This window comes from Cyprinodon tularosa, unplaced genomic scaffold (genome assembly GCF_016077235.1).
Source record: "Cyprinodon tularosa strain WSP-4 unplaced genomic scaffold, ASM1607723v1 ctg120, whole genome shotgun sequence".
Classification (NCBI taxonomy): Eukaryota; Metazoa; Chordata; class Actinopteri; order Cyprinodontiformes; family Cyprinodontidae; genus Cyprinodon; species Cyprinodon tularosa.
The window spans coordinates 2,543,728-2,558,871 of NW_024038004.1; positions in this window are offsets into that span (position 1 = coordinate 2,543,728).

The window sequence follows — 15,144 nt, forward strand, 5'->3', positions numbered from 1 at the left end:
ATGTGTATTTCAATGTGAATTCTACACATTATTCATCTGGAAAGGCTCCTGTGTAAATCACCAAATGGCACCAGACTCCCACTGAGAGCTTTCAGCCAATCACAGATACACATTCTTGATTTGTTTCACAACTAGCAGAGTAACTTGATAAATCGAACTTCTCCCATATCTGGTCCGGCGAAATACACAGACATCTTTCCCATCGTCATAAGCAAAAAATCACGTCCCTCTGCTGGTTTTAATACAATAATCAGGGGGTATTACAGCAGTGGCGGCTGGTGAAAAATATTTTTGGTGGGGCTGATATAGCCTAGTGTATGTCTCCAACTAATCCGGAATAAGAATTCAAATAAACAATTGGACAATACATACAATTACACAGTAATGATTTAATTTACTATATAATAACTGTAACAGTGATGATTTGGGTCACTGTGACGGGGTTCTTTGGCCTCCAAGAATCCAGGTTCAGTCGGGTTACCGGTGTTGGTGATTTATTGTGCTCAAAAACTCAAAACAGGGTGCAAAAGAAACTAAACATATACAAGATACTCTGGGCCTCAGCCTCCCTCCAGTTACCAGCAATGTAACAAAGAAACAGAAAACAAAAATTGCCGCTTTTCTTCCCACAGCCCTCATTAAATAGTTTAAGCCCCTACCCTCAGGCTCTCTTATTTCTGATTTCTTCTCATTAATCAGTTTTGTCCATATATTACCTCCACAAACAATTGATGTACAAAAACAAATAATTTTTACAACTTAATTCTTTTAAACAGATTCATTGACTTATTCAATTACACCAAACTGGGTTTGAACCCAGCAAAGACGCAGCCAGACTGAAGATGACAAGTCCCCGTAGCATAAACACGTACACACCCACACCCCCCACACACCCACACACACACACACACACACACACCCACGCACACACACACACACACACACACACACACATACACACACACACACACACACACACACACACACACACACACACACACACACACACACACACACACACACACACACACACACACACACACACACACACACACACACACACACGGCTAACCCCACTGAAATATTAAGTGTGCACCCTCAATACGCCAGCAGGTAACCAGGAACAGCTTGTGTGTTTTAAGTTCATGGAGCTACTGGGCTCTGCGCGAGTGTATTGGTCCTCACAAACACAGTATAACAGGAATGTGTGTGTGGCGCGCAAAGTTAGAGAGGTTGTTTTAAAGCTACAGTGTGTAATAATTACAGGCATATAAAGTCAGAAATTTAATATATTATACATAACTATGTTATTTATCATCACCTATGAGCTCAGCCTTTTAACCATAATATTTGCGTTGCCTTAGAATTCGTTATTTATAATTACATAGGAGCGGGTCTCGCAGCCATGGAGGCTGACATCTTTGCGCTACGGCAAGCGCAGAGGCAACAAACTAGCAATTGCGAGATCTCCCATTACGCTCGAAAATAACTACGGCAAGTTGAGAGAGATGAACTGAGACGGTACTGAACAGTAGATGGCAGCATTATGCCTGAGAAGCGTTTAGTCTGCCTGAAACCAAAGAAGAAGAAGAAGCAGGTATACTGCGCATCAGTAACAAGAAAGGTGAACAAGGCGGCAGGCGTGAGTGACTTTGCAAACTGTTTGGCATGGCACTGTGTGGCCAAACATCAGACGAATGGAGGATCATGCCTACTCTGTATCACAACGAAAAGCGGCGGACACCGAACCCCCGTCATCTAAGAAGCGGAAAGACGACGAGAATAAACGCAAGCGTGACAAGAAACGGCAAAAAACACGGATCAACATTGGCACGGCATTTACACGATGGAAGTCACTGATGGAGGAAAAAGGTTTTCAAAGTGACGCTCAAGTTGCCAGTTTTCTCTTGGACAGGTAATTAATCCTACACACACAATTGTCTAATATCACTGCAGTTTTTGGAGTACAGGATGCTCAGACCTGTCTAAAACAATAACATGCTGCGTGATGATGCTGTTACTCTCCAGTATACTTATTCAGCAACGTCCCTGACGTTTCACAGGTAATGATTCAGTAATTTTCTGTAAAATAATTTTCTGGATATATACCTCGGTTACTTCTCTCCGGCTCCTTTGGAGATCTTCAAGCCTTTCCTCCTCTGCTCTCACCCCGCTGGCACCCCTCCCTCGCCTGGCCCTGGCTGCACGCCCACCCCGGCCTCTCTGCCCTCTTTCTCTCCCTCTTCCTCGCCTTGTAACCCCCGTGCCACAAACAAGACTTGGACTCTGTAAACGGGGAATATATATTCTTCCAGCGAACACAATCTCACTGTTAAACTAATGACTACAATTACTTCGTCTGTTTATATCACCATGCAAAGCAGCTCACCAAAACGTCACAACGACGTAGAAAAAATAACGGGCATATTTATTATCTTAAGTCTACATGAAATCTATACCCTACACAGACTAATGAAATACTATCTGTAAAATTATCTATGTAAACAAACCTCATCACTTGAGAAGGTAGGTGATGTGGACGTTGTGGAAGACATTTTGTCCCGTAACGCTCGCCGTACTGTTGGGGGGGAGAAGCGGTGGGGTGGAGACGTTCATGTTGCTGCAGTCTGCAGTCTGACCGCTAGATGTCGCTGAAAATTACACACTGTAGCTTTAAGCGACGAGGTGGATTCGTCACAGTCACAATAACCATGACATGAAATGTTCATATCCTACAACAGGGATGTTCTTCTGGCAAACGGGTTGATAAATAAGGATCTCACCGAATTTGGTGGAAGCTGCATCTCGGTCGTTACATTCGCCATCTTCCCTCTAATTGTCTGCACCTGCGCTTGGGTTCAGAAGCCTGTTAAAGCGCAGTATTTTCAGCGCCCCAAGACCATAAAGTTCCGAGACGCTGATTGGCCATTAAATTCACCTAGCAATAGTACATGATTGACAGATTCTCTGCAAATGTGGGTCAGTCTGATCACAGCCCCCAGAACAGAGACGGTAGGAGTCTGTCTGTGGAAATCCACAAATTAATGACAGTAGATAGGGAAATGTAGTTTATATAATTTGTTTTGCTTATAGGTACACAGTCTAGAGAGTAAAACTGACATTTATGAGTTAATTTCTAAAAACATATTTTACGTTTCTCTCTTCTTATCAGGGAGGGCGGTGCCCCAGCGCCCCCTATGGGCCGGCAGCCACTGTATTACAGCTAAAAAGACTGATTAGCAGAGTATGTGCACAGGGGCAGCCATTTTAATTTTGCTTCAGCCTGCTGCTTCTGTTTGATGTCATATACATCATTGCATTTAATTGGTTAAAAACATTTCTGTATTCCAGGCTAATGGATCTAATTCCTTCTGGCAAGATGTATTTTCGAGAGTTTGTGATTTAAAGACTCTTGCGACAATTCATCTTGCTTTCAAGGTAAGCTTGTAACACCAATTGAGGTAAAAAAAAAACTGATTAGCCGGTAAAAGATTTTTATCTCAAGTTAGAGAATTTAAACATATGTTGGTGTAGCATAATCAGAAACATAAGCTTAAGTTAATGAAGAAGGCCGTATCTTTTTCGAGGAACTCCTCCAGAAACCTTTGGAGAAAAATAAAACAAAAAATCTTCTTCATAAAATAAACCATGTTTAATCCTGAGTATAATCTTCATCTTAATGTTGTACCTGAATATTTTCAGTCAGAGGGAAGATTCAGGATCAGTGCAGCCAGCCTTATGTATAGCAGCTTGCCAAACTTCTGAGAAACTGCATCAGCAGTCTAACCAGTTAGAAGGAATGGCTTGTGGGGATACTTCCCAAAAAATATTATGAAACTTAAGAATAAAGCTTCAATTTCCTTGTAAACAGTTTTGGAAAATAACAATATTTGTGGCATAAGAATTTAGGGGGCTGACTTAGGCCTCCCCCTCTACCCTGGACCTGGGACAACTGGCCCGGTTATCCCCCCCTGTTGGTGGACTTGCCTACGATATCTACTGCAACTTGTTAAATGAGTTCCAATAATTTCAATTACAATAAGATTGAATTTCCCTTTTGGATTAAAAAGTATTTTCATTGTTACATTGGCAATGTAACTCAACTTGTTCAGTTTGAGTCATGGTGCAGAACGTGTGGACCAGAGATGACCAATATGAAACAAAACAGCAATTTTTTGTTTGTTTGTTGTTTAGGTAGATTTGGTCTATAGCCTTTTTCAGACACACTTTACACACACCACAGCCACTTTCAATGGCGTTTTTTCCCCATATCATTTGTTGTATTTTTTATTTTTTTGCAAGATCAAAAAGGTAATTTTTACATCTAAATAACACGAGGTAGCTGAAAGCAGATATCTACACAATATAACAAGAGAAACAAATTATTCACTGCCTTGTGTTAAAAGAAGATGAATTTACACTCATCAAACCCTATTAAGATTGAAAACCTTTTAACTCAACCCATGTGATAAAGATGCAGAGGGAGTCACTTAAAGTCGTTCCAGTCATTATGAACTACAGCCATTTTCAAGCCGCTTACCATTGGAATGCTGATTAAGTACTATTTCGTTTCCATCGCATTTCAGAGACCCTCTTTTCTTCTTTACAACATAAATTCTTGCAACTTTTAAACTCAATAGATTAAAACAATGAAGTGTATTGGCATCAAGACTCAGGACACTAATTATCCTCACTCCTAAAACATAACAGATTTATATTTTTTGTCCTCAGCCTTCTCTCTTTTTTCCTCTCATTCTCAGTATTTATATGTGATCCTGTTTTTTTCTTTGTGTTTGTTAAAAGCTTTTATACTTTATATTTTATAGTAAAATTGTTAGATCAGCAAGATTATTGTAGTGATCTTTGTATTTTACAAATTCCTTTTCTGTGCTTTCAGTTTTTGGAAACCATCTGATCCAACATGTCACAACTAAAATTAACTTGCTAAAGGCTTTGTGTGACAAGGCTCAGATATGTTCAAAGTCCTGGCTTTGTGGACTTCAGGTTGGTGGAAGGTAGTGTGTTTTGATACAACTGCAGCCTTTTTACCAACAGAACTACAACAGAAGTGTTTTTTTTTCTTAGAATCAGACTCATTAGTAAGTCTCAAATTTTCATGATCTTGGCTCTGATGACTAGCTTAATTGCTCACTTCAGTCACCTCTCTAACTCTTCCCAGTTTCTCATCACCGCTCATCTGATCTATCTGCTCCTTCTACTATTTAAACTGCCTGGTCCCAGACATCAGTGCCGTATTATTATTGAGCCTTTGGTGATATTTTTTCTGACACTAATAGTGTTTTGATTATCTGATCCTGACCTGTTTCTGGTTTTGGACCTTTGAGCCTTCCTGCCTTTCCCTGTTCTGGTCTATTTACCTGATCTGTCTTCGGATTCTGTTAGATTCTACTGTGGACTGAAACAGGATCTGCCTCTTGACTTCGCCCTCTGGATTATCCTGCCTTCCTCCATCATCTGCTAGGATCTGATCTCCAGTCAGTTCTGCATCCTTCAAGGCTTCAGCAGCTGAAACTCTCTGTGTGGCACCTCTTGTCAGCTGACCAGCTGATATCTACCTCCTTCTCTGGGCACAGAGTGAACTATATAACAAGGTTAGTGACTCACGTGTTCAGATCTTCCTCCATCAGGCTTATGTGGTCACTAACCTGTGTTACCTCCCTTCAGAGTTACTACACCTAGCTACTGCTGATGCAGAGCAGTAAACCTTCAGTATTTTAATAAACGCTTTTTGAAGTTATACCATAGTCTGTCTGACTTGAATACTGGGTCCTCTTTTCTGAGACATTACACAAATAGTTTTTTTTTCTTGATTTTTTTCTTTACTTGAAAAGATCTTCCTATCTTAATGGTTTGAACTCATAACAGTAAATGTTTTTTATAAACCAAATCCATAGATACTTCCTGTGCTCATTGAGTTGGGGATTCTGAATCAAACTAAGGGCAGCACTAGTTTTTTGTATTACACAAAATAAAAAAACAGTCTCAAATCTAAATAAAGACTGTTCAAAAAAATCCTACAATATTAACATATTTAATTAAACTATTTAAGAAACACACTAGGTAAATTCCAATTCAAATGTATGTCCTGAATGAAGTCCAAACAAACGCATGAGGTTCATAAATCACTGCTTCTCCCCCCCGTGGATAGAGAAGGCATTACAGTAATTAATGCTCCATTTATATATTAGTTTCTAAAACCATTTTTAGTTTTTTAAATAACTTTTTTTTTCAGGATTGAAATATATCAACTATTAAGACTTGGTAACTTCTTCCCCCCAAAATTTGGTAACAATATAAGGAAGGTGCCATTCAAAAAGGCTGGATCCTTATTTTCAAGTATTTGTCAGACTACTTGGATAATTATTTTCCAAGTGTTTTGGAAAATTATACATGACAACTTATGCAAAATTGTATTTTTGCATTCCATAGAGAAGGAGACAATAAGTAAAATAACATAACTTTTCTCCTCCTGTAAAGTTTCCTAACTTGATTAAATTCATTTTTTTGTTAGTTTTGCTGTTTACATAGTTTCTGATCTGCCCAGTGATGCTTTTTCTACATTAATGCCTTTTACCTGGACAGATGTTTATGACTATTTGCACATTTTTGTACCTGCTCTGGAACTGTTTTTCTACAATCACACTTATTTACATGTTTTTAGTCTTTCTCTAAACCAACTACTGCTTTCTTTTCTTTAACTTAACATTTCCCATTTTTTCCTAGATATTCCAATTTTTCAATCACTGTCGTGTTTTTCCTTTCTCTCTGAGATTTTTTTTTTCTCTTTTGCTGCTCATAAGGTTTCATCTGTCTACTATATTTCCTGCTGTCAAACTGGAGTTTTCCCAATGATGCATGATGAATGTTCACGAAATTGACCAGTTTTTTTTTTTTTTTGAAAATAGTACTAATTAAAGATTTTTAGTCACTAATTATTGTTCTGTTTCTATTCTTTATTGAGAAAATGTTTTTACAATCTTATAGATTTCAAAAGGTCTTATTTGCAAAATTAACCCACTTATGTGAAGAGTTTTAAAGGGAAGCTGTATAAATAATATATATGTCAAAGTCAAGGCCCGTGAATTGTTTATCCATGGCCCCCTGGATGATATTTAATTACCTTTATAACCGCCGCACAAGCCACGGCCGCTTGTGCTGCTGACTTTGCGGGCTACGGTTGCATTGTGGGGAATGTAGTGTTAGTGCAGTTGTGTTGCATGCACCAACACTACATTCCCAGGGGAAAACATTTTGTGTTTTTCTTTTATTTAAATTTTTTGTTGTGCTTTGCATGTTTGGATTGTTTTGGCTTTTGCTTTTCCCCCTTCAACAATCCAAGCTGGGCTGAAGTCGGTTGTCTAAGGAGGCGGAGTGCTCTAACTGCGCTCCACAACTTCTGTGTATAGGTGTCAGAAGAGGTTGATTGAAGCCATAATAAAAGAAGCCTGGATGGAGGGAGGGGCAGAGCTGATCCTGCAGGTGATAGAGACGGACACGTTGCTGAGCGAGGGGTAGGTGTGATGTGCATGATACTCTGGTCGAGATGGAGAGCCACTTACAGTACATGCGCTGACCTCCGCCCTGACTGTCCACCTCCTGGTATTCTGTGCCTGGTGTGCGGATCCCACCTGCCCTCAGCGCGTCTATCACCATTAGCCTGTGCAGACACCTGTAGTCTGTAGTCTTTTGGATTCTTCAGTCATTTTTGGTATCGCTCTGCTTCTTGTTTAATAATTCCTTTTTTAAGGAACATCTGGCTGAATTCTGGGTCCGCTGCCATGATTCATCACAAACTTTTTACAATTCTTTGTACAAGACGTGATTTTTGAAGAAAGTATTGTTTTTTTCTGTCTGCCATAGATTTTTGTATTTTATTCTATTTATTCATATTTTTCAGTTGAATGCATTCAGGGAAAATGCAGATAAAAGCCATGAGAGAGAATAAAACTGATTTTATTTTTTTATTTTTTATCTTACTATCTGAAAGCAGTGATCGGTAGGACCATAGATCAGCACAGTCATGCATTTTCGGTTTATAATGCATGCACTTTCCTTTATGTGTTTATCTTAATAAGTTTATTAATATAATAAAAGTTTATTAATAATATTAATACTAATATTTTGTTTAAAAAAACAGTGTGTTAGGTCTTGGTTCAATAGGCTATGTTCATTTCAATATATTTTAATAAACATCTAACCAGTCCGGCCCTCGGCATGTGGCAAATTTGTTTTTTTTGGCCCTTGGTGTATTTGATTTTTACACTCCTGCTCTAGAGACTTTCCAGTCCATATGTTGAAAATGCTGCTGGTATAAATTTGGAAACTGGCTGTAGCAATACTGCCTTGAACTTTATTGCTATATCAAAGCAATAGGTTATTAAGCAGTTATTTCTAAAGAGTTTAAATACATTTATTCTGTGCTGCCATTCTATATTAACAAAAATGTTGTTTGGCAGAACAACATATCTTTCTATAAACTATTTATAAACCCCCCTGTACTGTACAGAAATTATTTTAACTTTTATTTTTTTCCACTATTGATAAATTCCTTACATGACCCATGCATTAGATGGAAGGATTCAATGGAGAAATCTGGTTTTATTGTCCACCTATATATGTTCTGTAAAATTTTAGAATGTATTTGTTTGTTATTATACACTCACCGGCCACTTTATTAGGTACCCCATGCTAGTAACGGGTTGGACCCCCTCTTGCCTTCAGAACTGCCTCAATTCTTCGTGGCATAGCTTCAACAAGGTGCTGGAAGCATTCCTCAGGGAGTTTGGTCCATATTGACATGATGGCATCACACAGTTGTCGCAGATTTGTCGGCTGCACATCCATGATGCGAATCTCCCGTTCCACCACACCCTAAAGATGCTCTATTGGATTGAAATCTGGTGACTGTGGAGGCCATTTGAGTACAGTGAACTCATTATCATGTTCAAGAAACCAGTCTGAGATGATTGCAGATTTATGACATGGTGCATTATCCTGCTGAAAGTAGCCATCAGAAGTTGGGTACATTGTGGTCATAAAGGGATGGACATGGTCAGCAACAATACTCAGGTAGGCTGTGGCGTTGCAACGATGCTCAATTGGTATCAAGGGGCCCAAAGAGTGCCAAGAAAATATTCCCCACACCATGACACTACCACCACCAGCCTGAACCGTTGATACAAGGCAGGATGGATCCATGCTTTCATGTTGTAGACGCCAAATTCTGACTCTACCATCCGAATGTCGCAGCAGAAATCGAGACTCATCAGACCAGGCAACGTTTTTCCAATCTTCTATTGTCCAATTTCGATGAGCTTGTGCAAATTGTAGCCTCAGTTTCCTGTTCTTAGCTGAAAGGAGTGGCACCCGGTGTGGTCTTCTGCTGCTGTAGCCCATCTGCCTCAAAGTTCGACGTACTGTGCGTTCAGAGATGCTCTTCTGCCCACTTGGTTGTAACGGGTGGTTATTTGAGTCACTGTTGCCCTTCTATCAGCTCGAACCAGTCTGGCCATTCTCCTCTGACCTCTGGCATCAACAAGGCATTTCCGCCCACAGAACTGCCGCTCACTGGATGTTTTTTCTTTTTCGAACCATTCTCTGTAAACCCCAGAGATGGTTGTGCGTGAAAATCCCAGTAGATCAGCAGTTTCTGAAATACTCAGACCAGCCCTTCTGGCACCAATAATCATGCCACGTTCAAAGTCACTCAAATCACCTTTCTTCCCCATACTGATGCTCGGTTTGAACTGCATGAGATTGTCTTGACCATGTCTACATGCCTAAATGCACTGAGTTGCTGCCATGTGATTGGCTGCTTAGAAATTAAGTGTTAACAGTTGGACAGGTGTACCTAATAAAGTGGCTGGTGAGTGTATATTCAATGTCTGTAAGTCCTCTCAATCTTCTTTGCTGTTTTCTTAGGCAAAAGCTTACTCTCAATATTAAAGAAGCTCTGTGTTGATGGCAACACCATTTTTATTAAGCTCTGTCTAAAGCAGGGGTTACAAATTAAAAATCAGGGGGGTCAAAATAAAGAAAAACAACTTTTCACTTTTCTGTCACCAGTTCACCGCAGTTCTTCCAGCATTCAACACTTTTTTTCATTCTCTCACTCTCTCATTGGCTCATTTGTATCACGTGTAGCCTGGTCCCGGATGCTACGCGTAGGCTTTATCCTACAAACAGGAGAAGCAGAGCAAGAGAAATTAGACATATTTAGATTAAAATTATATTTATATGTGTTGATTTTAGAATTGATTTTTAATGGTGATTTGGACCTTTTTGTATTGTGCAGTCCTATGCGAAGGAAATTACATTTGTTGTGAGTTAATCCCCCGTAAATAACCTCGATATAGACACCACACTATAGTGCATTCTGGGATTATGGGGACTCCAAATCAAATCTTCAAAAATTGTTCAACAGAAAGGAAAATATAGCGTAAGAAAAGCATGACAGTGAGAAAGATCAAAGAAAGATGAACACATTTACTTTAAGGGAAACTGCAACCTGGAATTATGACAAAATTAGGCTCTTGATGGGCATAAAAGTTTTTTTGTGTGCATCTTTTGAGTCTTTAAATTTTGTCACAAATCTAAAATTACACACAAAACATGTTAATGTATTAATACATTTTCTCAAAGAAATTTAGGCCAAGCACCATTTATTTCTGCATGCATTCGATTCTCTAATTCTTTTTGTCGTTTTAGCGGAGTTTTAGAAAAACTTCAGAACATTAGATGGCCAAATCTCTTCTCAGGTCATAATTTTGAGTAGGAATTTTTACATTAGTTTGTATTTAATAGGAGTATCAGCAATAAACTCTTCAGATAAGGAAGGAAAATAGACATTCCCTACAAGGTCAAGTCTCTTGCATCTAACTGAAAATAGCCTTTTTGGTTAATGCTGGGATCTTACCTTCAACACACATAAATCCTACACCTCATCTGATCTGAAAACCTGGATATGTCAGCGACCTATGCAGTACTCACTGCTAGAGGAGCTCCCAACAGGGAAATATGCTGCGATGTGACACTATGATCCCATTAACTTTGAATTACATTAAGTAAAACTAGGTTATTGTCATAAAGGGATCCTTTGAACTAAGAAAACGCACACAGGGATATAACTGCAGAGTAATCTGAAAGAATTTAAATTCCATAAAGTCATGTTTGCAACCTTATTTGCCATTTAAACAATTAATAAGTCATGTTCATTAGCCTGAAGTTGTTGTTTTTTTTTATGGGATTCCTTTATATTTTTGTATATTTGGTTTTAAAACCTTGCAATTTTCTAATTGTTTATAGGTGGATATTTAACAAGAACATGGAGGACTTAGAACAGTGTCTCTTTTATAGACTAATTACACATTTTTCTTTTAGCACTTTAGAGTTTTTATAATAACTGTGACACATTTTCAGCTGAAATGCTTGAAGCTATTTTGTGCTGCTGTTAGCAATTATCCCAAAAATCTATACAAATAAAACATGGGTTTTAGAAAAGTGCACTCATCTACATTTTAACCACTTTATCTCCCAGCAGCAGCAGCAGTTAAACAAGCTTCTGTTTAAAGTAAAGACTCTGAGATCCCAGAGTGAAAGCAAGCCCTTGAAAAACATCTAAAGTTCATCTGTCGTCACTTGTGTCGCGGGAGTGGGAAAGAAACTTCTTTGGCTAATTACAAAAAGAGCTTAAACACTCATAATTAGCCTTTTCTATTGTAGTGTTGGGTTATATCTACGTCAAGTCAATGTAATTTTAGAGAAAAGCGGAGGCGAAACTAGAACTCAAAAGTACCACTTAGAGGCTCAGCTGGGAATCCACTTGGGTTGCTCTGACTGTTTCAGAGTATAGCACTGACGTAATTAAGGTTATATTTTCCACTGGAAACTAGGGAATTGATCTGTAAGCCATCAAACTTTAATATTCCAGAAAGGATAAATACAGACTGTGCTCCTCTACTGCTCTTTCTCATTATTTAGATTTTAGCTGAAAATAGTTTTTCATCTCCTTTAAATAACAAAACTTATTAAGTTTCATTCATTTGCTATAAAAAAAAAACAAACAAACTGTAATCCACTTAACAGATAAGAAATAATGAACTGCAGTATTCAGAAAAGCTGAAAAATAATATATGATTTTTTAAATCAATTCATCTGATGTTCTTGTAGGTGTGTTTAATAAACTGCATCCAGCTTGATGCTGGTTCCAGTTTTAACCTGCCAAACATAATGAGATACAACGATGCGTGTGTGTGTGTTTGAGCCTTATTTAGCTTTTTAATTTTATTTTATATTTTTCAAATTTGGCTTTAAAACTTTTTCTTGAGATGACTTTCTCCACTTGATGTTTGAACAGTGATTTTAGAAAGTGGATGTTAATTGGTGTAATGTGTAAAGTGGTGGCCCAGTACAATACAACACAAAGACACACCCAAGGGTGATTTAGGATCTCGTATTAATCTAACAGGAAATCAGACTACCAATAGAAACCTGATGCACGACCAGAAACACAAGTAAACCAAGTCATCCAATATTACAATTTAACTCTTTTGATCTTTTAATAAGCCAGTAAGAAACAAGAAATGTATCTTTTCTTTAGTGTAGGTTGTTACAATGACTAGGCAGCTACGTTTTCCATGGAGAGAGGACGTTTTTTTTCATATGAGCTGCTGCTTTAAAAGTGGGTGAGATTTGTGCAAACAATAAGTTTCTACATATATTACAGCAGCAGAGGTCTGTTATTCTTTTAGAGGGTCAAACTCTAACTGTATGCAGCCTCCCGGATAAGGACATGCTGAGGATACCATTATCAATTTAAAGTGCATTTATTCAACTGAGGAAACACAGACTGCTGCTAGTAATGCTAAAGAGCATTAAAGTTTCTAATTGTGAATATCCGAAATACAAGTTGCTGAAGACAAATAAAAATATCAACTCTGCATTCATTTTGTCTTTGTTTTGAAATAATAATGAAATCCTGTACAACTAAAGAGCTGCTTCATACTGAGTGGTCAATCTTATATGGTGTGACGTCGCCTATGTCTATAATAGTTATAACAGTTAAAGTTATAACTATAAAAGGTATAAATCATGAGAAAATGACAGATTTTGTGAAATCCCAGTTTTATTTTACCATGAACATCTCTGTATTTTTCAATCTGCCAATGTTCCAGAAAGGAGAAAAAAGGTATTTTGTTGTGTGAAGTTCCTCAAATGGAAAAAAAACCATACAATACATAAAGAGAATTTACTTCCATTATTGTTGCAAACAAAGAATACGTTTTGTAAATGTAAATTTAAAAGACTATTTGTAATTTAAGTTTTGAAATTTTCTTTTCATATTTTTTCTGATTTTATCTATGTTTGAATTTATTTCATTTGTATTGGTCTAAATTATTTTTATTTTTAAACGTCACTGATGGCTGGAGATTCCCTTTGCTATATATGACTTTAAGAAGTGTTGCATTTTCAGCAGATGGAAATAGATGCACAGATTACAAAATGTTCAACATTTGTGTTGACGATTTTTGGAGCATTTCCAAAAAGTGTCAGGGACTACGTTCTTTATAGCCAGCAGTAGAATTCTACTTAAGAGGACATTTTTTTTTCTGTTTCTTTCTGGCAGCTGAGTCATAAAAGCTGATCATAACAGAGGTATGGGAGATCCGTAGTGTTTTTTCTTTTGTGGCCTTCTGAAAGAGGCCTTAATGAGTTCTTGGATTAATTCTAGACAATCCTGGGAAGATTCACAACTCTTCAGGTTTATTCATTTGTCAATGATGGCTCCTAATGTGCAGAGATGGGAAGTAACGAAGTACAAATACTTCGTTACTGTACTCAAGTAGATTTTTCTGATATTTTTACTTTACTTTACTACTTATTTTTATGGCGACTTTTTACTTCTACTCCTTACATTTTTACACAAATATCTGTACTTTCTACTCCTTACATTTTAAAAAAATTGGCTCGTTACTTTAGTTTTGAATGATTTCAATGGAGTTACCGTTATTATTTTTCACGTCATCAATACCAAATTCAATCTAATTGGATGGGAATCTACGTTGCATTTGACGCACCACTACAAGATGAATCGATAAATCATTGCAGCTTGGTGGCGGTGGCGTTAGCATAGTAGTATGGACGACGAGATGATTGAAAATGAACACAACGGAGATCTAATCCTATTGGCAGACATCCATTTAAAATGTAGGCAACGGCATGAAAAAAGTGGTTTCTACTTTTACTTTTATACTTTAAGTAAATTTACAAGCCTGTTCTTTGTTACTTTTACTTGAGTAAAGAAGTTTAATCAGTACTTCCACTTTTACCAGAGTATTTTTTAACACAAGTATCTGTACTTTTATTCAAGTACGGAAAGTGAGTACTTTTGCCATCTCTGCTAATGTGATTAAAATCTTAGTAATACTGCTGTAACCTAAGTGTTCATCCTGTCTAGATGTTTCTTTACTCTTGTTTCTTTTTAAGATCTTTTAATCTGCATTATTTTGTTAGCAAAAAAAGGCTGTTCTATAGATTCCATAAATCTATTGTTAAGGCAGTAACTAGTCTTAGTTTTCAAAATGGCTTTGTCACTATATTGGTCATTGCTTTACGGCAGTCTGTGCAAAATAAGTTAAAAGTTGTTGTTAAGCATCAAAACAGATGTGGCACTACCTGATCAGAGATATTTTTGATTCTCTAATTTAGGATTTAATCTAAAGGGGTAAAGGTCTGTGTACTCTCCCACAGCAGTGTGTCGCAGTGAGCTTGTCGCAGGTATGAGGCAGATCTTTTTGATTTATGCTTTTGGTCCAAAATGGTCTGCCATCAGATTCTAAAACACAGAGGGAGACTATCTAATTTTGGGGAAATACAGTGTAACCAGTTGCTTTCAGGGTAGTAAAACCTTGAAGTTACAGATCTTGTGCCCCTATTGGATTAAAATTACACAGTGTTGCTTTCAGGCTTACACAAGAAGTGGTTAATAACAGTTAATTTATAATAAAACTAAGGGGATAAATTACTTTGGATAGATTATATAGACTTGGATATTTTTTTTTTCCTCTTGATCTGTTAAATCAGCATTTGAACAGCTTTTTGTTAAATATTACAATTTGACCAAAC